Raw genomic sequence first — 24,695 nt, 5'->3', positions numbered from 1 at the left:
AAATGTTTCGCTCCATATGGGACCATTATTTAGCTTTTTACTGACTTGATAATGGTCCTAGGACGGACCGAAACATAGTTAAACGTTGCTTATCCAAGCAATAAGTTTGTGACCTGCATCACCTTTATGTACTCCCAGCAACTATTTGGTGACGTCCTTACTCTCAGGCATCACCATATCTGACATCCTCACGTGCAGGCATCACCATTTCTGACGCCATCACATTTGTAATATCACGTAAAGGAATCGAAGTTGTGACGTCATCATGTACAGCCATCATCAGTGTGACGTTAATACCTACAGATAAAACATTTTATCACGTTGTCACGTGCAAACTAAACAGTGACATCACGTACAGGAATCACCATTGTGACGTCATTCCTTACAAAAATCTCGTGACGTCATTACGGACAAAAACATCGTGACGTTATCAAGTACGGTCAAAACACGCAGCATTCGCGAAAACAATGATAAACAATTCAGCCCTCTTTTATTGAGTTGTTGTGAGGGGAGAGAGCAGAAGTTGAGAGGTAAGGAAGAGAAGGGAGGGGAAATAGAAAGAGGTAGTTGGAAGGAAGAGAGGAAGGAGAGAGAGGGACAGAGAGAGAAGGAGGGAGTTGGTAAGAGGAGAAAGGAGAGGGAAGGAAATAATCTGAGGAAAACGAAAGGCGCGCAAAACACGCACGCACACGTGCGCGCATACGCACACACACGATAAAGCTGTTGGAGCAAGGAGAGAGTGGACCTAGTAGCGATCAGCGAAGAGGCGGAGCCAGGAGCTATGAATCTACCCCTACAACAGCAAATAGGCGAGTACAAATAGATGAATACACACATTACTACTACTACTACTACTACTACTACTACACACACAGACCTGGACAGGCTGGACACCTGGTCCAGCAACTGGCTTCTCTAATTTAACCCCGCCAAATGCAAACTCATGAAGATCAGATAAGGGCACAGAAGAGCAGACGGAGTATAGGCTAGGTCACTCAAGGAGAAAGATCTTGGGGCGAGTATAACACCGAGCACGTTTCCGGAAGCACCATCAACCAGATAACTGCTGCAGCATATGGGCGCCTGGCAAACCTGAGAACAGCGTTCCGATACCTAAATAAGAGCCGTTCAAAACAATGTACACGGTGTGCGTCAGGCCCATACTGGAGTATGCAGCACCTGTTTGGAACCCACATTTGATCAAGCACGTCAAGAAATTACAGAAAGTGCAAAGGTTTGCGACAAGGTTAGCTCCAGAGCTAAAAGGAGTGTCCTATGAAGGTTAAGGGAAATCGGCCTGACGACGCTGGAGGACAGGAGGGTTAGGGGAGACATGATAACGACATACAAAATACTGCGTGGAATAGACAAGGTGGACAGAGACAGGATGTTCCAGAGAGGGGACACGGAAACAAGGGGTCACACTTGGAAGTTGAAGACCATGATGAGTCAAAGGGATGTTAGAAGTATTTCTTCAGTCACAGAGTAGTCAGGAAGTGGAATAGCCTAGCAAGTGAAGTAGTGGAGGCAGGAACCATACATAGCTTTAAGATGAGGTATGATAAAGCTCATGGAGCAGGGAGAGTGAGGAGGGAGGGAGAGAGAGAGAGAGAGAGAGAGAGAGAGAGAGAGAGAGAGAGACAGACAGACAGAGACTACAAACATCAAAAAGCAGGAACGTCACAGATTTGTTCCAGTTACGATAATTTGACTTCACAGTTATTAAGTAGTTTAATTGCTTAAGTTTTGTCAGCAACATCTCGCGAAGGTAAAGCGTCACTGGAAGTAAGAGTTAGTTCCCCCGAGAGGTGCAAGTTAGAATAAATTCAAGCGCTAAACCCCAAGGGCCACTCCGCGCTGTGCAGTGTGACCTTAGGTCCACCGCACTAACACGTAGACCCACGCCTCAGTTTACACCACACCCACACCCCGTACCACACCCATATTACACTCGGCCCACGCACAACCCACACCCCTGCTTATTCTCAACTCTCACCGAGCATACACTCAACCCCACACCCACCCCATATTTAGCTCACGTCCACCCTATGCCTATAACCACTCCCACACACCCGTCCCGCCCACAACCAACGCACACCCTCGCCCACACCCCTGTCCACCCACAAGGTCACTCCAGCAGTATATTATTACTCTTCAAGTGCAATTATTGTTTCCCTGAAACGCTGCTTGTAAACCTGTAATTCTCCGACCCATTACCACCTAACACCCCCCCCCTCCCCCCACCACCACCGTCAACCACACTTACCTACCTGGAGGGTGTTCCGGGGGTCAACGCCCTCGCGGCCCAGCCCTTGACCAGGCCTCCCGGTGGATCAGGCTGTTACTGCTGGTTGCACTCAGTCCAACGTACGAACCACAGACCGGCTGATCGGGTACTGACTTTAGGTATCTGTCCAGCTCCAGCATCACAACCACCTCCCTTCATCCACCACCATCACCCATGCTACTCTGTGTTTGTGTGTGTACTCACCTAATTGTGGTTGCAGGGGTCGCTAGTAGGTCCTTTCCCTCTCTGCTTCCTGAGCTTTGTCATACATTTTCTTAAACCTATGTATGGTTCCTGTCTCCACTACTTCACTTGCTAGGCTATTCCACTTCCTGACGACTGTGTGTGTGTGTGTGTGTGTGTGTGTGTGTGTGTGTGTGTGTGTGTGTGTGTGTGTGTGTGTGTGTTGTGTGTGTGTTTTGTGTGTGTGTGTTGTGTGTGTGTTTTGTGTGTGTGTTTTGTGTGTGTGTGGTGTGTGTGTGTGTGTGTGTGTGTGTGTGTGTGTGTGTGTGTGTGTGTGTGTGTGTGTGTGTGTTTTGTGTGTGTGTGTTTTGTGTGTGTGTGTGTTGTGTGTGTGTTTTGTGTGTGTGTGGTGTGTGTGTGTGTGTGTGTGTGTGTGTGTGTGTGTGTGTGTGTGTGTGTGTGTGTGTGTGTGTGTGTGTGTGTGGTGTGTGTGTGTGTGGTGTGTGTACTCACATAGTTGAGGTTCTCACCTAGTTGAGGTTGCGGGGGTCGAGTCCGAGCTCCTGGCCCCGCCTCTTCACTGATCGCTACTAGGTCACTCTCCCTGAGCCGTGAGCTTTATCATACCTCTGCTTAAAGCTATGTATGGATCCTGCCTCCACTACATCGCTTCCCAAACTATTCCACTTACTGACTACTCTGTGGCTGAAGAAATACTTCCTAACATCCCTGTGATTCATCTGTGTCTTCAGCTTCCAACTGTGTCCCCTTGTTACTGTGTCCAATCTCTGGAACATCCTGTCTTTGTCCACCTTGTCAATTCCTCTCAGTATTTTGTATGTCGTTATCATGTCCCCCCTATCTCTCGTGTCCTCCAGTGTCGTCAGGTTGATTTCCCTTAACCTCTCCTCGTAGGACATACCTCTTAGCTCTGGGATTAGTCTTGTTGCAAACCATTGCACTTTCTCTAGTTTCTTCTCGTGCTTGGCTAGGTGTGGGTTCCAAACTGGTGCCGCATACTCCAATATGGGCCTAACATACACGGTGTACAGGGTCCTGAATGATTCCTTATTAAGATGTCGGAATGCTGTTCTGAGGTTTGCTAGGCGCCCATATGCTGCAGCAGTTATTTGGTTGATGTGCGCTTCAGGAGATGTGCCTGGTGTTATACTCACCCCAAGATCTTTTTCCTTGAGTGAGGTTTGTAGTCTCTGACCCCCTAGACTGTACTCCGTCTGCGGCCTTCTTTGCCCTTCCCCAATCTTCATGACTTTGCACTTGGTGGGATTGAACTCCAGGAGCCAATTGCTGGACCAGGTCTGCAGCCTGTCCAGATCCCTTTGTAGTTCTGCCTGGTCTTCGATTGAGTGAATTCTTCTCATCAACTTCACGTCATCTGCAAACAGGGACACCTCAGAGTCTATTCCTTCCGTCATGTCGTTCACAAATACCAGAAACAGCACTGGTCCTAGGACTGACCCCTGCGGGACCCCGCTGGTCACAGGTGCCCACTCTGACACCTCGCCACGTACCATGACTCGCTGCTGTCTTCCTGACAAGTATTCCCTGATCCATTTTAGTGCCTTCCCTGTTATCCCTGCTTGGTCCTCCAGTTTTTGCACCAATCTCTTGTGTGGAACTGTGTCAAACGCCTTCTTGCAGTCCAAGAAAATGCAATCCACCCACCCCTCTCTCTCTTGTCTTACTGCTGTCACCATGTCATAGAACTCCAGTAGGTTTATGACACAGGATTTCCCGTTCCTGAAACCATGTTGGCTGCTGTTGATGAGATCATTCCTTTCTAGGTGTTCCACCACTCTTCTCCTGATAATCTTCTCCATGATTTTGCATACTATACATGTCAGTGACACTGGTCTGTAGTTTAATGCTTCATGTCTGTCTCCTTTTTTAAAGATTGGGACTACATTTGTTGTCTTCCATGCCTCAGGCAATCTCCCTGTTTCGATAGATGTATTGAATATTGTTGTTAGGGGTACACATAGCGCCTCTGCTCCCTCTCTCAATACCCATGGGGAGATGTTATCTGGCCCCATTGCCTTTGAGGTATCTAGCTCACTCAGAAGCCTCTTCACTTCTTCCTCGGTTGTGTGCACTGTGTCCAGCACTTGGTGTGCCCCACCTCTCCGTCTTTCTGGAGTCCCTTCTGTCTCCTCTGTGAACACTTCTTTGAATCTCTTGTTGAGTTCTTCACATACTTCACGGTCATTTCTTGTTGTCTCTCCTCCTTCCTTCCTTAGCCTGATTACCTGGTCCTTGACTGTTGTTTTCCTCCTGATGTGGCTGTACAACAGTTTCGGGTCAGATTTGGCTTTCGCTGCTATGTCATTTTCATATTGTCTTTGGGCCTCCCTTCTTATCTGTCCATATTCGTTTCTGGCTCTACGACTGTTCTCCTTATTCTCCTGGGTCCTTTGCCTTCTATATTTCTTCCATTCCCTAGCACACTTGGTTTTTGCGCGTGTGTGTGTGTGTGTGTGTGTGTGTGTGTGTGTGTGTGTGTGTGTGTGTGTGTGTGTGTGTGTGTGTGTGTGTGTGTGTGTGTGTGTGTGCCCCCACTTCTAAGTATTCATACTGCTAATGAATACCGGTAGATACCAGTAATTCTAAGCTTACCAATACTTGTAACACTTATCGATTCTACTTCTAAAATTCAGAAAGTAGCTAGGTTGTAAAATTTAGCTTGTCTCAGCTTAAGTGTCTGACGTTATCCCTCACTACCGCTTTACACCTTGCACTCTCCTCTATGCTATTTCTACTCTTATTCTGGTAATGGCTTGCAGGAGTGAGTGACCAGTATCTAACAGTGATGCAGGACCAGACTCAATCTTGCAATATGCAACCTCAACAGGTGGAATACTTGCGCTGACAGCGGTGTGATGACAAGTTGCCAGAAGCTGATGACGTAGTGGTCGTACATAGGCCTTCTCTCACTATTTTGTAACTCCTTCACCCGTGATGTTTATAATCATATATGCTCATGCATCCCGCGTTCCTCAAGTGATTTCACTTTTCACTTATTACAGAATACACTTCACATTCGGTGTTACACTTTATATGTATAATGGCATACAAACTGGTGTGACGTCACTGCTTCAGTAGGCCTACTGCCACCTTCCCCTGTTGTATATTTTATTTTTTCTTTCTCCTTTTGCCTATTAACTTTTTCACTCTCACATTACGGTGCCCCACATTTCGCTTGTTAACCAAACGCTGGTAATTATTGATCACCCGTTTCCACACTCACTTTGATATTTTTATGTTTGTATCTGTGTGGCAACAGTGCCTAGTAGATCCACAACGGTTTGGCACTTTTAAAAGAAAATACTGAATTTAGGTTTCCCCTCGAATTTTTTCAACTAATAACTATAGTTATCACTCGTAGGTTTGTTCACTGACTTTGTCACTACCACTGATTACTGCTAGGGGTTGTTGCACCCCTCAAAAACACGAAGGTTCTCGGAGCCTTGTGTACCCACGTCTGCACCCACCATGTGTGTACTCACTCGTGTACTCACTCGTGTGTGTGTGTGTATGTGTGTGTGTGTGTTGTGTGTGTGTTGTGTGTGTGTTGTGTGTGTGTTGTGTGTTGTGTGTGTGTGTTGTGTGTGTGTTGTGTGTGTGTGTGTTGTGTGTGTGTGTGTTGTGTGTGTGTTGTGTGTGTGTTGTGTGTGTGTGTGTGCGTGTGTGTGTGTGTATGTGTGTAAAGTTGTGGAAGGCATGTGTAATGTGTTGGGTGACTGTTGTGTAACATCCAGGGAGGAAATATTTTGAAGTCCAGTCCTACTAGAATGTCATACCTGGTGTAGAAAAAGTCTGGTACCTGCTGGAAGTATTCAAGTCTTGGGGGAAAGGTATTCCTGTACCTAATGACATTAAAAAAAAACCCACGTATTACCCCCTTCACATTGTATACCTTCTTCCTTCACTTACTTATTCACTCTAATATACATTCAGTATATTTTTATGTATTCCTTATTCTTCTGTTTCTCCAGTGCCTTTCACATTCGTTCCACTCTAGTTTTCCCTCCCTCTCCATTACCCCTCCCTTCCCTTCCCTTCTCTTGATCTTCACCTTGGCCCTGAGTGACACAGGAGACATGGAGTCGCCTCTTGGTGCTCAACTCTAATTACCTGCACGTGCGGCTCTGCGGACGTGACGGCCAGAGTTACAACACACATGTTATTACCACACCGTCCAAGTTACAACATATGTTATTCTCGCACCATCATGCAGGAAGTTACACCGCCCAGTGTCCGATTAATGAACTTGATGCACTTAGCTTTTCTTAAGTTTTTTTTTTTTGCCCTTGAAGCATCTGGCTTACTACCGTCCATAGGATGCTTATACATCCTATGGACGGTAATATAACAACATATGGATACACAAAATGTCTAGGAACGAAACCCCAGAAGGTTGAGCAGGAATACCTTTTGGGATTATGTTTACATTTTACGTTTAATCTGATAAATTTCGGATACTTCCAAAAAAAATTCCTTTTATCTTATTATCACTAATGGTATACCTAGACATATCGCACAGATTATTGAACGTTTCCATAAGAGGGTAATCAAGTATTTTAAGAAAGGGATAAAAAGGCTAACCTCATTCTTTGCAATTAGCTTGAATATCATCTATGCATATATCAAATTATCAGAAATACTTGCAGTCAAGGCTATGCCTGGCTATGACAACATCGGTCAAATCTTTGTATGTTGCAAGTTGCTCGGTAAATTTGCTTCCATGAATTCATGTTGTAATTTGTTATGGATCTACCCAGAGATCTATTTGCATTTCACTGACATTCACATTCATTACTCGCCTTTCTCCAAATACTATTTATAATGATTAACACTGACCAAAATTATAGTCTACATTTTCCTTCAGATAATTTTCATTATCTAATCAATCAATTTTATTAGGTAGGAGTAACTCAATATGTAATGGAATCCATATGAAATGTATATTAATTCCCTTTTCTCTGACTTGATCATCTATACCTGGCTTCTCCAGTGAGCATTATTTTGAAACGAGTTTCGGCTTAGTGTCATATTAGGGAAGTTTCAACAATATGTGTCGAATTATTTACGTTTCCGCTCTGAATGTCGGATTAAGGGAATTACCACACTAAGCGTGCTGGGCTCAGACCTTTGTGAGTATTATGAGTTTTCTTACCCCGGAAAGGTGGGAAGGTTACGAGCTTTGATATCGTTACCAATTTATTTGCTATTTCACTCAATCTCACTCTCTGTTATGTAAAACCTTGGATCTTTTAATGCAATTTAAAGTCAAATACTAAAACAACTCATTCATAAAAATAACTCATACCAGATCCCTGAAGAAATATATAAAAAGTACGAATCATTTTTTTATATAAAAAAAATCAACTTATACCAAAAATATATACCTCTCCAGCAGGCGTGTGTAAATATATACATAGACATATAATACCTATGAATCTACACATAATTGCATATCTAAATTATTGAAATAAGGACGGTAAGTAAGAATTTTGGGCAATCAGGTGCCTGGGGGCGACCAGGTAACAGCAGCGTGGTCCTGCGTCCTTCCTGTAGATCACAGGCGCGGCCAGAGGCAGGAAGAAGGGAAAGAAGGTTTGAGGGAGTAGAATGGTGGGAGGGGTGTGGGGAAGAAGAGAGAAAAATGAGCGAAGGAAAAGAGGGAGGGAGGGGAAAGCAGAGGAGAGAGGAAGAGGATGTAAGGATAATGGAGGTGTCGAGGGAAAGAGGGGGGAACAAGGAAGGATAGTGTAATAAAGGAGAAAGGTGAGGGAATAGCAGTATAAGGAAAGAAAAAGGTGAGGGAAGGGTAGAATAGGGAAAGGAAAAAGTGAGGGGCTCCTCCCTCACTTTTTCCTTTCCCTATTCTAGGAGAGGGGAAGGTGAGGGAGAGGATTACTGAGGCAAAGAGTATACAAGCACAAGCTTCAGTCTGTATCCCTCTCTCTCTTATTTTCACAAGGTTTAACAAGGTTAGGTTAAGGGTTTCCTAACTTTATTTACATGCTAAGAACTGTGACCTACATCAGCTCATTATAAAGCTACTTACTGTTATAAGATATGCATATAGGGAACAGGATGAAGTTGGAGCCATCTGTGGGCCAGCGATTTCATTTGGTCAACTGACTTTATTTCGTTAATGTCATTATGTTATATATGCTTCTGACTCGAATAATCCTAGGAATAAATGATGTCAAATGAAGTATCCCTGAGAAGGGTACAGCCAGAGTGTAGTTAACTTGCTGCCCGTCTTGTGAAGAAGCTCACATCTCCCTGTCTGCGGAGTGGAGCCAAGTGTGGTACTTTGACAATACTGGCCTTGTACATAACAGTAAGGCCATCCAAATCCCTTTGGTGCTGAAGGCTCTGTTGAAATGACAACTCTGTCCAGGCCGGGTCCAGGCCTGAACAGATGTTCTGTCAAGAAGTCGCATATGAGACGGATGGGTGGGGGGTTGGGTGACAGGCAATCCAAAAAAGTGGAGCATACTCAAGGTGAGAGCGTACTTGTGCCTCGTACAGAATCTTGCAACCTCTACTGTCGAACGGATGAGAGATACGTCGAAGTGATGTAATCTTCTTGGCCACTTTCAAGATTTTTATGGTTCTTCATAGTAACATTAAAGTCAAATTTTACGGCAAGGATATCAACTTCTCCGGATACCATCTCTCTGCCTTTCAATCTTACCACTGCTCCTATCTTCAACTGTCCAGTTTGGTAATTGCCCACTATAGCCTCAGTTCCTCGTTTTAGCTGACAGGAGTGGAACCCAGTGTGGTCTTCTGCTGCTGTAGTCCATCCACTCAAAGGTTCGACATGTACATTCAGAGGTGCTCTTCTGCATATCACTGTTGTAAGACGTAGTTACTGAAGTTACTGTCGCCTCCCTGCCAGCATGAAACAGTCTGGCCATTCTCCTCCGACCCCTCGTTAACAAGATATTTTCACCTACAGAACTCCCCAGAACAGGAACAGGAGATCAGCAGATTCTGATGTGCTCAGACAAGTCCACATGACACCAGCAATCATTTCAAGGTCAGTGTCACTTAGAAACCATTTCTTCCCATTCTGATATTAAGGTCTCAGCAACAACTGAACCTCTTGACCATTACTTCATGCTTTTAGACACTGAGGTGCTGCCACGTGATTACATTAATGACCAGGCGTACCGGTGTCTATAATAAAGTGACCACTGACCGTATATTACAATACTAACTGTCCCAGTTTGTTGTAATATTTTATCATAATGCAAAAGCGTGAAGCTTCTTGTTACTGACCTCTCACATACCTACCAATATTTCTCTTTAGGACGATAATTTTCATCAGTATGACAAATATTCTTTTTGACACTCGCGTTTTAAACGAATAAGTGTTTAGAGGGAATATTTTATTTTCATTTTCTTGAACGCTGAACAGTTTTTTCATCGAATTAAAAATATATAAAATCATGTTTTTTCAAAATAAAATCAGAAATATTTTACATTAATAAATGTGTTCTTAATATAAGTTTATAACCACGGCTCCAAAATATGCAATATGATCGAAAAGATAATTTTAAGTTGAAGTAATATGAAGTCAAACTAAAAGTGTTTATGATAATGGAAACCGTTTTTCCTTTAGCAAAGTTAATGATACGTGCACGAAAATAAAAGTTACACCCTCACTCACTTATATCAATCATGATATGCAAATTTTTAAGAAGATAAAGCCACTGGGGCTTTCTCTAGTAAATGAAAGGCAAGAGAGGGAGTAGGAGGGTGAGGGGACGAAAACGAGGAACAGCAGAAGCAGTACCAGCAGCAGCAGCATAAGCAGGAACAACGCAGCAACAGCAGCAGCAGCATAAACAGAGCCAAAGCAGCTGGCACAGCAGGAGATGCAGCAGCAGATGGCAAAGGAGATGAAAGAGAAGCTGAGAAAGCGACACGTGTCACAGTAAGAGGAAGGTAAGGCTGAAAAACAGGGAAGAACAGGGGTTAAGAGTGACAGAAGGAAGGATGCGTATGAAACGGGAAGAAAACTAAGGGAAAAAACGGGGGGAGAAGGATGGGAGAAGGGAACTACGAGAAAAGAGGGAGATAGGGAAGGAGAGAAGTATGTGATAATTAAAGGTGAGGTGTGCGTGTTCCCTTCATGTTTCTGTCACTCTGTGGTAACAGTAAGATGACCTAGATATAACGAGAGTCGCGACTGAATAAAAATGCGAGGTCCCTTAATGGAAGGAAAGGAAGAGGCAGAGGGACGTAGAAAAAAAATAAATGAAAGAAGCTACTATAGCTAATAATGATACAAGTCAAAGTACTGGCCTAAAATGCTTTAGGTCAACAACTGGATGGGTAAATGTCTGATCACATCTTCGACCTTGGTGAGAGATGATAATTCATGGGTTTCCTGTCTCCAGGAGGAAAAAAAAGGGAAGGGGGGCTTATCCATATATCCTAACTCACACAAACTTATACACAATTCAAGGATAAAGTATCCGTTCCAAAGGGAAATTATGCAATCGGAAGATAACCGTTGCGATATAAAAATAACTACGTACGGTGTATGTTAGTGAAGGTTTCCTTTGGTAACCTTCCTTGACACTGAGTTACCTTAACACGATGGATGGTTGGAGTGATATATGCTTAGGAAAGAATCCTCGTCTCTGGGAAGAATACCTCTTCCCCGCAGTGATTACCTGACAACAAACCTATCATCGTTTTCAATATAAATGCTGGGGATATTTCCCTTTCGTGTAAATTTGACCATTAACAATGAATAAATTATGGATATGAATTTCGGAATATTAAATTTATTACTTGAAATTGTTTTGCCTCGTGATTTTGAATCGTGTAATATGAACTCGTCAAATCTTTGTAGTGCTTTATAAATAAATAAAATATATACCAGAAGATAGATGTTTGAGCTAGGATAGGTTCTCTTTGGCTAAGGGAAGTTCTGTTTGGCTTAAATACTTTGAACTGAATATGTTTTGATCGGACAGTATTTCTTGGATCTGAATGGCTTCCCATTATATTTATTTAGGTTCTTTTTAGGATCAAATAGTTTCTCTTCGGGACGGGAGAGGTTTTCTTGATTTGTTTCGGTTCTCTTTGCATTGTATAGTTCATCATTAGATTGGATTGCCTTTCTGTGGATTGTGTAGTTTCACTCTGAGGTGATTAGTTTTTCTTTGGACTGAGTGTATCGTCAATTTGTACATTATTTGATTTTTGCCTGTTTAGTGTTCAATTATTCATTAATGATTAACAAATGGTTTATATTGTTATAGGAAATCATTACATGGTCAGATGGATATAATGACAAAGTCTCTGTTGTATTAACCCATATTATTTACGCTTTATCATTAATATAATGTTGTATGACAAGTGTAACACGAGAAAGCTTCATCAGAACGACTTAAACTTTTTGACGCCATTGCACGGTAACCAGGGAAGCATTCTTGGTATGATAGGCAGGTGCATGAGCCCTAGTGTCCAAAGTTTTAGAACCCATTCTATAAGTACTGGAACGGCTCCAATAATTCACAAAATCATCTGCTGCTTGGATTCCAACGTTCAGTAAGACGCCAGTGGTAGAGAGTGAAATTAAAGTGTAGGAGCACATTTGTCAGATTATGCATAAAATGGTGCAGAATTTGTATTCCTGTTTAATCTTCAGTAAATACGAGTCTACCTCTTACGAATACCCTCAACATTTAATGATTGATGCATCTTACGGACAAAATAGCACCAGTTAAGTATAGTTTGTGTGTGGGCAAATTTATTAATATACTAAATTATATTTAGTATATTGAAGAATGCTACTTTAATCAACTTCAAATTTTCAGCCCCGATGTGTTTTCCTTTGTATTGCGAGTGGACTGCACAAGGCTCAATTTGCCAGTTTTTAAATAAGAATAAAGTATGTAATTAAAACATCATATATATCAAAATAAATTATATGGTCACATTTTTTTCTTTCTGGATTGTAGACAATTTAAAATCGAATGAAACTTCAAGAACTAGTGAACGCTTTCATACTATGTTTTCCTACGAGTTTGTGCTAGTCAATCATGATGTTTGGTTCAGGGTTCTCGTCTTCCACTAACTTGCTCCAAGACTTTCGTTTATGACTTAATAACGCCTCTTCCAATTAGCTTCAAATTTTCAATCCTAATCAGCTATAATTAGGGCAAGGTTCGTGGAGCATTGGTAGGTGTAGGTTCTTTCTGCTTAATTTTCTGTCATTCCCAAAATTGGTTTCAATGTGATAACTTTAGAAAGTCGCTGCTGATCGGCTTCAAAATTTCAGCCCTTTTTTTTTATTCTACTTAGAAGATGGGAACTGCTAATGGAATGTGAAGGTGCCATTGCTTGTCTTGATGCTAGTGAGAGAAATTTGATTCAAGAAACCGGATTTATCCTTCCCTTTCTTGGATCTAGTCCAAATGCCTCCTATTCCACAGGCGCTGTATGATCACATACGGTAAAGAGAAGTGAGATTTTCGATTTATAGCCGAGGTGTTAGGCTATGAAAGGACTTGCTTTGAAAGCAGAGCCAAGCATGTCGTACAGTGGATAGTTTGTTTTTGGACTCGATACTTTCTCATTGGACTGCATAGTTTTTCAATGGGATAGTTTTCTTTGGACTAATCGTTCTCTCTGGATTCATTAGCTTCACTTAGCAATGGATAGTTTATATTTGGAAGTTAATATTTGGATTTGATAGTTTTTGAAAGAGAGAGTTTGTCTTTGCATACATTATCTTTGTATGGATAGTTAGGATTGAATTAGTTTTCTTTGGACTAAATAGGTTGACCTAGGATTGAAAAATTTACCTTTGTACTGGATCGTTTACCTTTGGATAAGATAGTCTATCCTAGAATTTATATTATCTTAGGAGTGTATAATTTCTTTTGATATTGTAACTGGATCTTTTCTTCTGAGAATAGTTTAGGTTCTCCCTGAAGTGGATAGTTTCTCCTGGGTTAAGAGCTTTTATCTGGATAAAATAGATTTTCTCAAGAAGGATGCGTCTGGATACGATAAAGGCAATTTTTGCTTAGGACAGGAAACTCTTGCATTATTGACGTTCTCCTTCGGCAAGTCGAAGTTGTGTGCAGACGGCCACCCGTCCAGGTGCTGGGCAGAGTCCTCTAGGACAGCTGATGGTAAACTAGTGATACCTGAACTTGCGTCGTCATATGTCATTGTAGTATCTGTTTTACTTAGCTTTCTCCTCCATCCCTCTTCCTCTTCCCTTCCTTATATTAATGGGCCTAATGTCGGAACTCAACAACAAAAGGAACAGGTGATCGTCCTTTTACATCCCTTATGTTTCAACGTAAATATATGTTTCTCACCTCCAACACCACATCACTGGCGGATAAAGGCCAGACATTAATAAACCTAACTGGACTATAATGTCCGCCTATGTCTCAATACCAAATATGAGGCTACAAGAATTCCCCAACATTAACAAAGCAATACTAGTATAACAAACGCTATATGTAATAAATGGAATAATTTAGAAATAGTTATATTATACTATACATATATCCACTTCCAAACATCATACTGTACATGACTCGCAAGTCCTTCAAATCAACACATTCAAGGTTCTGGTAACAAAATAATGACATATGGAGGAGACATCCAGAAACACAACCTCTTCCTCTTACGCATCGCCCGCTCTCTCTCTCTCTCTCTCTCTCTCTCTCTCTCTCTCTCTCTCTCTCTTCCCAGTATCACACAACAATAATTACAAAGTCTTCTACATTTAAGAGAGTTCAAAGCAATTACATAATATAGCTCTCTTACTTAGCATCACGTACACGTATATAACTCACCAAAATACACTAACATCTTATCCTTCTCAATATGTCAAACATGTTTATCTTCATTTATTTTACTGTCTACAGATATTCCACAAGTACCAAAATGACACAAAATCTTCCCTGATCTTTCTGAAATCTTTTATCACATAAATAAGTGGTCATCCTAGTGTATAAAAAATCGAGACATATTCAAAATCAAGAATACCCTATTTATTCCAACATATAAATACTCTTATAAATCAAATGCATCCACATAATGTTTCATGACACGTGTAAATATTCTTCACAGTACGGTATGGTCATATCCACAAGATGTGGAAAAAGATACTTATGTACAGTTCAGGACATTTATTAGAGGAAACGTTTCGCCACGAGTGACTTCTTCATTAGGACTCTACTGTACCTAAGTGTCTTTTTGCACATATTTCCCCCAGTCTCGACCCAGTCCCTATCGTGGATTCGACGGCGTTTTTTTCCCCTTACCTCTGACAAACATGAAACTGACACGCACACACATGTCTCCCACTCCCTTTCTTCCCCTCGCCCATCTTTTCTTGTGGTTCCCTTTTCCAGTCCTCTCCCTTCTCCATTTATTGCCCTTTACTTATCTTTCCTTCTCCCCTCTCTCAGTGTCCCAGCGCCAGGGAAGACAGTACGTGATCAACATCCAGCTCAACACAAAAATATCTCTAAAAAGGAAAAATTAATACGAAAAAGTATAAAAGAAAGTCAATAAAAATGCATAATCAAGCGAAACAGAGATAATTGGGAAAATTACCGATAAACGGCGGTAAATCGCAAGACAACTGATAATAATGAGAGGGAGATCGTGACGCTAGCCCCTTCTTCCTCTTCTGCATTTTCTCACCACTATTTTTTTCAACTCTTCTGCATTTCTTCCTTTCCAGCCTCTCTTTCTCTCTGACTCACGAAATCGTAATAACATGATTGCAAACAAACTACAGAACAAGTGGTATTTGAGCCTAGAGAGAGTCGTAAAGCTCCACTCTCATTCTCTTTCTCATACAAAACAAGACACCTAACCTGAGCCATGTTAGGTACTGGAGTTAATGCAAGAGCTCTGCTTGAGGGAAGCCATGTATGTAGCTTCATGGCAGCAGAAAGATGAAGTTAAGATTCTGGGAATAAGTCAAGTAAGTCGTAGTTACCTTCGTAATGGGCATAAATCCAAATACAGAAGTATTTGGGCTTTAATAACCCTAATATGAATAATCTCTCAGTCAGCCAAAAACGTATCCAGATTTGTTAGTATAATTCACTCGCAGCACTTAAGAGATTATCACGACCTCAGTTCGTAGTAACAGTGCACCGCATTTTACTCTGACCACTTTATCCAATCATAAGTAGTGTGAAAAAATACTGAGACTCTGTTGCCACAGTATTATCCGATTCTGTACAAACACAAACTTCCAGATCTAAAACAACATAACGACTGTCTTAGTACCGAGCAGCAAACTCTGAAGATGAAATCGAGTTAAGCTTATCTATGGATATAATTAATAATAGGAATAATAATAGGAATAATGATAATAGGAATATGAATAATATGAATAATAGGAATAATAATAGGAATAATAATAATAATAGGCGTGAAAACACAAGATATCGTTCTAAACAGAAAGACGTCTTAACCTCATTAAAGTCTGTTAAATAACGTATCTTCACTGATAGTGCGTCGTTCTGATCCAACGTAAAGCAGATCCAGCTACTAAATATAAACGACGTAGAGGAAAGGTGTAAATAATTGAAAAAAATTATTCTGAATATCAATAGGTATAATATATCACAAAAGATAAGAAAACGCAACGAATACAAAAACATGACTGGTAGTCCCTAAGAACGGAAGTGACGGAACAGTTTGGTTGATCAGTTACTTGCCACGAAGCTGGATACTTTGTATAGCTTTCCCTCTACACGAGGTTCAAGAATGAAAGATAAATGTAAACCCCAGTAAACGGGAATTAAAAGAGAAATTTCACATATCTTCAGATATAGGTTAGATAAATACACGAGTGAGAGGGGTTGGATTTGCACTTCAGTTAATAGAGTTATCAAAGCTTATACCTCGGGTAACAATCATAATGGGTTGGGCGAACATTTTTCTTAGTAGGTTTGGGTTTGACAAAGACCTGTCAAGTATGGGCCAGTGGACCTGCTGCAGTGTTCCTCCTTTATGTTCTTATCTTCAAATCCAAACAAGTTCTTTATATATATCAGAGGGGAAAAAAGCTGAAAACAATGATTAAGCATATAACTACCGGCAGTGACAAAATTCCATGTGACGATCACCAGTATCCTGAATGGAAAGAAACCAGCCAGTGATCGGAAGAGGGAAGGTGACACCTCCGCCACTCCTTGCACCGAATGACCCACACGGGTTTAGATTAGATTTTGCCACTGAAGTAGCTAGTTTATTGTGCGCCCCATATCCATCCTGTGGAGGGCAGCGCAAGAGCATATGGATACACAAAATGCCTAGGAACTAGGCCCCAAAAGGGTTTACAGGAGTACATCTAGATTTATATATACAGTTCACTTATCTGTTACAAGTAAATTTAGGAAATTTCTTTAATATATTTGATATCTTATTTTTATTAATAATATATCTTAACATGTCACAGTGATTATGCCACAAGCTTTTAGCATTTCAGGAAATACAGTACAATCCTGTTCCCTTCTCAAGCGCACCTGCTCGAAGCAATCTTCCGATTATTAAAAAGGAATAAAAGAAATAAGATTGGAAACGTGATTCTCCTCTCTGATATTAGTGGCAATTGTCCTTCGAACAGATTACACCAGAGTCATAATGCAAGCTGCTAGTGGCACATGATGGAACTAACAGCTCATTACCTGTTCGCTATTCAACGCTCGTTATCTGCTCTTCTTGCTAATTAGTAATTACACAAACGTGCGATAACTTGAGATAGGCGCCGTAAAACTGGATAAACTGCTTCAGTGGGAGAAGTGTCGTAGCCATTATTTTTAATCAAATGACGAGGGTTTTCCTGCAGGGAGCCACGTGTGCGCACGCTTAATTCAGAGTACAAGAGGATTTGTCGTAATACTTGGATGTGCGCTAAGATACACGAGATTACATGAAAGTATGTGAATAAGACACGTTATGATGCTTATGGAATTTATGAAGATGTTTCGTCCTGCAGTAACTATCAATCCCTAGATTGATCAATTCCCTGGTTGATGAAATGTCTTCTCAGTAAATGTTATAAATTGCATAGCGTGTGTTCACATACTTGTCGGTATATTTTACCATTGATGTACATGGCCGTATAGAGTACATAAGCGCACATGAGAGTACACGAGTTGGCAGTGAGGTATAGGGAAGTACTTGACCGTACAAGGGAGTACACATGAGCGCATGGGAGTATTCGGGTGTTTAATGAGGTACATGGGCGTCCATGGCAGGACCTGTAAGCCATAATTAGGATTACGTTATTAAAATAGCCAAGTCTTATCCATACAGCAAGATTACTTGATTACTATAGCAAACCATACCACGGGCGGGGATAGAACCCGCGGTCAGAGAGTCTCAAAACTCCAGACCGTCGCGTTAGCCACTGGACCAGCTAGCCACAATAAGATTCGTCCAACTAGGTATATTTCTACACCATAGGGAGATTAGCATAGGCACCACTGTGACCACAAATGCAAGTTTTTTACAGACGAATCTCCAGCTAGCGTGGCCGTGACGAACTCTAGCTCAAGTCCCCTCAATGCCGTCAACGGGATTGAGGGGACGGTCTGGAGTTTTGAGACTCTCTGATCGTGGGTTCAATCCTGCCCGTGGTATGGTTTGTTTGCAATCGTGTCATTACGATTTCGTGAGTCATGTTGACGGCATTGAGGAGACTTGAGCTAGAGTTCGTCACGGCCACGCTAGCTGGAGATTCGTCTGTAAAAACTTGCATTTGTAGTCACAGTGGTGCCTATGCTAACCTTCCTATGGTGTAGAAATATACCTAGTTGGACGAATCTTATTGTGGCTAGCTGATCCAGTGGCTAACGCGACGGTCTTGAGTTTTGAGACTCTCTGACCGCGGGTTCAATCCCGCCCGTGGTATGGTTTGTTTGCAATCGTGTCATTACGATTTCGTGAGTTACTATATCTATCTTTACGGGATAGATGCAGTATGTAAAACAGAGGTCGTGGGTTATATCATGGTACCTATAAGAGTATCACCCCACGCTACGGTCAAGGCAAGGAGGAAATACACTGCGTAACATAACCTCACCTCACTTACGCATTCGTCCCTAATAGCTGTATTGGAGTTGGCATAATTAGATTTTACAATCCCCTTCCCCTTCACTTTCCTCACAGCCACCGTAGAAACACTCCTGAAAAATAAAAATGAGATGAAAAGTGTGTTTAATGTTGCTATATAGAGACATTTGAATTTTTAAGGATGAGGAGGAATTCTAATGTTGATTTAAAATACTATTACAAGAGGTGGTATAAACCTTGGTACCAGATACCGATGTTACAGAGTACTGTATAAAAATATTTATATAAAATAACGATCCATATATAATGCTATTTTCCGTGTAGTATAAGGAAAGTGGACGCGTATTATTCCCTGTAAGCGAACGCGATTTATTCCTGTCAGTCAGGCAGTGGCCAGGACAGGAGCAGATGAGAGGTGTGTTTAGTTCAGTACCAGACGGGTGGTCACGGGGTGAAGTAATCATGTTTGGGCGGTAGTTTGAGTAGATAATTTTGTTAAGTTTCTTAGTGTACTTTATAGGTGTTTGTGTTTAAGTGTTCTCATGTTTATTTATAAAGCCCTATAGGTATGCAGGGGCCTGTGTTTTGGAGACTTTATTAACGTTTCCACTTTAGATTTAGTTGCAGAAATGGGGGGAGGGGGGTGTCATGGAGCCTCCCTGTTCATAAATGTTCATTTATTTTAACTAATTGGTAGCAGTGTGCTAGTGAGTTAATGTGAACTGGAGTGTGGTGGATTTTTGGAGTAGATTGTAAGTTGTAAGTTGTTATTATATATATATTTTTGTATAGGTGAGTTTTTGTCCTTATACAACGTTAATTATTTGCACGTGCTTAATTTGTATTAATACATGCTGGCCCAAGGTTCGCTGTGTTTTCAAAGTAATTTTATAACCCCTGGACAGCAGTGTGAGCAGCCTTTAGGAGCCAGGAACATTTTATTTAAGTTACGAAATCAAAGTAGTAATAACCGACAAACTCATTTAGAAAGACTCGTGGGCTAAAATTAGGATATACCAGAAAATTTTCGGTCCTGGGATCTTGAGCACTTCTAACATACAGAGGTTAAAAAGACAGTACATATAGGCGGAGAATCGGGTGTGCGCCTTTTTAACCTTTGTATGTTAGACGTGATCAACGCCACAGGGCAGAAACTTTTTCTGAGAAATATGTCCTAGTATTTCCTCACGTGTCTTTCTAAGCCGAGTGTTGAGGTACCGCCACCAGCGATATTGTCACGGTAGCGAGGAAACTGTGTAATCAAATAAAGAAACTAAATACAACCCTTATGTTTAACGCAGCCTAACCTAACCTAACCTAACTACGAGTTAACTAACCTAACAATCAAATCCTTATACAACTAACATTACCTAGATTCAACCTAACCTAAATCCAACGGCCTCCACCTATGGGCAAGACAATTGTGTCTGCCTCTAATTTCAGAGCATCGTATTAGTAGTACGACTTTAAGTATTAATTCTTGAGAAAGCTGGAGGAGACAATGTAGACAGTCTCTCAACACGTTATAGGCGAAGTAGATCGTTTAATATCCCGTATACAGGCAGCACGAGGAGGGGGGGGGAGAGATCATGCGTGTTGCTGAACGTTACCAGCGCCTTCTGGAGAGAAAAAAAAAAACGGTATATTTAACCTAGTGTAACTCAACAAATTAAAATAGCACGATTTATGTACATAACGAGTCCTTCCTTAGTATGAGAACCAGGATAGCCCAGGTACTTATATACTACTAGGTGACTGAGCAGCAGGTGTAAGTCGACTTGTCTACAAGCAGTTTCGACTAAACTTTACCCTTTGACCACTGTATGCAGGCCAGGGGTGGTGGTCAGTCACCTCAGGCTGCTGCCCCAAGTCGAGGCTGTATCTAGTGAAGAGTTTTTGAGCCTGGAGAGAGTCATACCACTGAGAACACAGAAATTTAGATGCCGTACTTTCTGGTATATAAGACGCATAATCAAATGAGGCATGCAAGACTATGTTTTCTAGCAGCTGTGACGTAACGTTAGTAAACAACTGCTAAAGAGTAACTCAAAGCCTACCCTTGACCCTGCGTAGGGTGATTTTCCAAGACTTTTTGTGGGGGGAGGGGGGTAGAGGACGAAGCGGGCCTTATATACCGGAAAATATGGTGCCTGTTACGCAACTCTACAGTAGCTAACCGCTGCCACTATTGATAAATGAGACACTTACCTGGAGAATGGAAGTAGTATAGAAAGCAAGGAACCCAGGAGAACAAGGAGAGTAGTCGAAGAGCAAGAAATGAATATACACAGGTAAGGAGGGAGGTCCAACTACAATACGAAAAAGCCAAGTCTGACCCGAAGCTGTTGTACAGTGACATCAGGGAAAAAAAACAAAGACAATCGGCTAAGGAAGGAAGGAGGGGAGTTTACAAGAAACAGCCTTGAAGTTTGTGAGGAGCTCAACATGAGATTGAAAGAAGTATTCACAGAGGAGACAGAAAGGACTAGAAAGACGGAGAGATGAGATACACTAACAAGTGCTGGACACAATACATACAACCGAGGAGGAGGTGAAGAGGATGCTATGCGAACCAGATATCTCAAAGGCGATGGGGCCTGACATCTCTCCATGGGTCCCGAGAGGGAGCAGAGGCTCTCTATGGACCAATAACAACAGTCTTCAGGACATATATTAAGACAGGGCGACTACCTGAGGAATGGAAGACAGCAAATGTAGTCCCAGTTTTTTAAAAAATGGGACAGAAACGTAGCATTGAACTACAGACCATTATGCTAAGTCGTGGAGAAGATTGTCTGAAGAGTGGTGGAGCACCTAGAAAGGAATGAGCTTATAAACGACAACCAGCACGGACTTAGAGACGGGAAATCCGGTGTCTCAAACCTACTAGAGTTCTATGACAAGGCGACAGCAATAAGACATGAGAGAGGGGTGGGTAGATTGCGTTTTCTTGGACTGTAAGAAGGCTTTTGACAGTTCCACAGAAGAGACTTGTGCAAAAGATGGAGGACTGGGAAGGTATAACAGGGAAGGCGCTGCAATCTATCAGAGAATACCTGATGGGAAGGAAGCAGTGAGCCATGGTACGTGATGAGGTGTCAGAATGGGTGCCTGTGATGCGCGGAATTCCACAGGAGTCATATGAAGGTATATGTGAACGATATGACGGAAGGAATAGAATCAATAGTGTCCATGTTTGCAGACGATGTGAAATTAATGAGGAGAATTCAGTAGGAGGAGGACTAAGTAGGACTATGAGGGATCTGAACAGGTTGCAGACCTGGTCCAGCAACTGGCTCCTGAAATTCAACCCAACCAAGTGCACAGTCATGAAGATCGGGAAAGGGTAAAGTAGACCGCAGACAGAGTACAGTCTAGGAGGCCAAAGACTATAAATCTCACTCAAGGAAAAGGGTCTTGGAGTTTGTATAATACCAAGCACGTCTCCTGAGGCCCACATCAGCCAAATAACTGCTGCAGGATATGGGCGACATCTCAGTAAGGAGTCGTTCCGGACCCTGTACACCGTGTACGTCAGGCCCATATTGAAGTACGCAACTCCGGTTTGGAACCCTCACCTGGCCAAGCACATCAGGAAACTATAGAAAGTGCAAAGGTTTGCAACAAGACAATAATCCTGGAGCTAAGGGGCATGTCCTACGAGGAGAAGTTAAGAGAACTCAACCTGACCGCACTGGAGGACAGGAGGGATACGGGGGACACGATAACGACATGTAAAGTACTGAGAGGAATCGACAAGGTGGATAGAGACAAGATGTTCCAGAGAAGGGACACAGCAACAAGGGGGAGGCCTAGCTTGTGGCTAGGCCTGGGGACAGTTGGTCCCAAAGATGAGGAGGTACTTGTGCCTCCTCCCATGGGAGACTTAGGTCTCAGACACTCCCTAAAGAGGGAGCCAAGGCCGGGCCACCACTTGGAAAAGGCCCGGGCCGGGAGAATACCGGCGAATCTTTAATAATAATAATAATAATAATAATAATAATAAGCAACAAGGGGTAACAATTGGAAGCTGAAGACTCAGATGAGTCACAGGGATGTTAGGAAGTATTTCTTCAGGCATAGTTGTCAAGAAGTGGAATAGTCTGGAAAGTGTAGTGGAGGCAGGTATCATACATAGCTTCATGAGGTATAATAAAGCTCATGGAGCAGGGAGAGAGTGACCTAGTAGCGATCAGTGAAAAGGCGGGGCTAGGAGCTGTGACTCGATTCCTGCAACCACAATTAGGTGAGTACACACACGCAGGCAGGCACACACACACACACACACACACACACACACACACACAACCAGTAGTACTGTAGTTTTACGATAATGTAACACAAGTAAGACAGGAGAGAGGGATGGGTAGACTGCATCTTCTTGGACTGTAATAAGGCTTTTGATACAGTACCACACAAAATTTTGGTTGAAAAGCTAGAGGAGCAGGCAGGAATAACAGGGAAAGTACTGCAATGGATCAGGGAATACCTAACAGAAAGGAAACAACGAGCGTTGTGCGTGACGAGATGTCAGAGTGCATGCGTCGAGTAGGGTTCCTCAAGGGTGAGTCCTAGGTCCGGTGCTGTTTCTAGTACATGTGAATGACATGACAGAAGGGATAGATTCGAGGTGTCCCTGTTTCCAGACGATGTGAAGCTAATGAGAATACAAGTGAACGAGGATCAGATAAGTCTCCAAAGAGATCTGGATACGCTGTAAGCCTGGTTCGACAAATGGCTGGAGTTAAACTCTAGCAAGTGCAAAGTGATGGAGTTTTGGGAAGAACAAAGAAGACAGCAGATAGAGTACAGCCTAGGATGCCAAAGGTTGCAAACTCACTCCAGGAAAAGGATCTTGGGTTGAGCATCATACGAGCACATCTCCTGAGGCGCACATCATATAGGCGCCTGGCAAGCACAAGAATAGCGTTTCGATATCTATGTAAGGAGTCATTCAAGACACTGTACACCGTGTACGTCAGGCTCATATTGGAGTATGCAGCACTAGTATGGAACCCACACCAGGTCAAACACACCAAGAAATTTGAGAAAGTGCAAAGGTTTGCAACAAGACTAGTCGAAATTAAGACACATGTGCAACATCTGGGTATCTTTATTGTAGACGTTTCGCCATCCAGTGGCTTTATCATTACAAATTCCAGGACATAACTTGAAGACAGTAGAACTATGTACAAAAGATAAGGTAATCAGTCCCTGACGTTAGTATATAAGCGTCAGGCGCCTTGCTTCTGCTTCAGAATCTCCACGACTACGGTGCTCTTCGCACCTACTCCTAGGTTGAGGGACTAATTACCTTATCTTCTGTACATAGTTCTACTGTCTTCAAGTTATGTCCTGGAATTTGTATTGATAAAGCCACTGGATGGCGAAATGTCTACAATAAAGATACCCAGATGTTGCACATGTGTCTTAATTTCATCTTGTCGGTATTGTATACCATTCTTACACAACAAGACCAGTCCCGGAACTAAGGAATATGCTCTAAGAGGAAAAGTTAATGAAAATCAACCTGACGACACTGGAGGACAGGAGGGATAAGGGACACATGATAACGACATATAAAATAGCGAAAGGACTTGACAAGGTGGATAGGAACAATGTTTCAGAGATGGGACACAGCTGAAAGTTGAAAACTCAGATGAGTCTCAGGGATATCAGGAAATATTTCTCCATTCATAGAGTTGTCAGGAAGTGGAACGATCCGGAGAGTGATATAATGGAGGCAGAATCCATACATAGCTTTTAGAAGAGTTACGATAAACCTCATGGAGAAAGAAAGTGGACCTAGAAGAGACCAGCGAAGAGGCAGGGCCAGGAGCTATGACTCGACCCCTGCAACCACAAATAGCAGAGTACATGTATGTGAGTACACGCACAAATCCACAAGTGCCTATGACAAAATGATAACTAACACTAACCACAGCAACGCACCCCCACACACACCAACCACGTGCTCCAGACCAACCACGCATCCCAGATACAGAGCAAGTGCATGCCACAAATAAACAGCAACTACGCGCAGCAAATGCATAACAATCACACGCCCAACATATACAACAATCACACTCCCAACATACACAAC

At 42.2% G+C, this 24,695-nt stretch overlaps 1 long non-coding RNA gene across 3 annotated transcripts in view; it reads right to left on the bottom strand.

Moving 5' to 3' along the window:
- Window positions 1-24,695, bottom strand: part of LOC138852957 (uncharacterized) — a 156,466-nt gene that overhangs the window by 15,176 nt on the left and 116,595 nt on the right. The window contains exon 3 of one of the 3 annotated variants that reach the window (XR_011392210.1): window positions 18,612-18,705. The exons of the other annotated variants lie outside the window; for them this stretch is intronic. This is a non-coding gene — a long non-coding RNA (uncharacterized lncRNA). The remainder of the gene's footprint in view (window positions 1-18,611; window positions 18,706-24,695) is intronic. 3 annotated transcript variants of the gene reach the window in all.

The sequence above is a fragment of the Cherax quadricarinatus genome, chromosome 19 (assembly GCF_038502225.1).
Source record: "Cherax quadricarinatus isolate ZL_2023a chromosome 19, ASM3850222v1, whole genome shotgun sequence".
Classification (NCBI taxonomy): Eukaryota; Metazoa; Arthropoda; class Malacostraca; order Decapoda; family Parastacidae; genus Cherax; species Cherax quadricarinatus.
The sequence above is the reverse complement of the archived record's forward strand: the minus strand, read 5'-3'. Positions and strand labels throughout refer to the sequence as shown.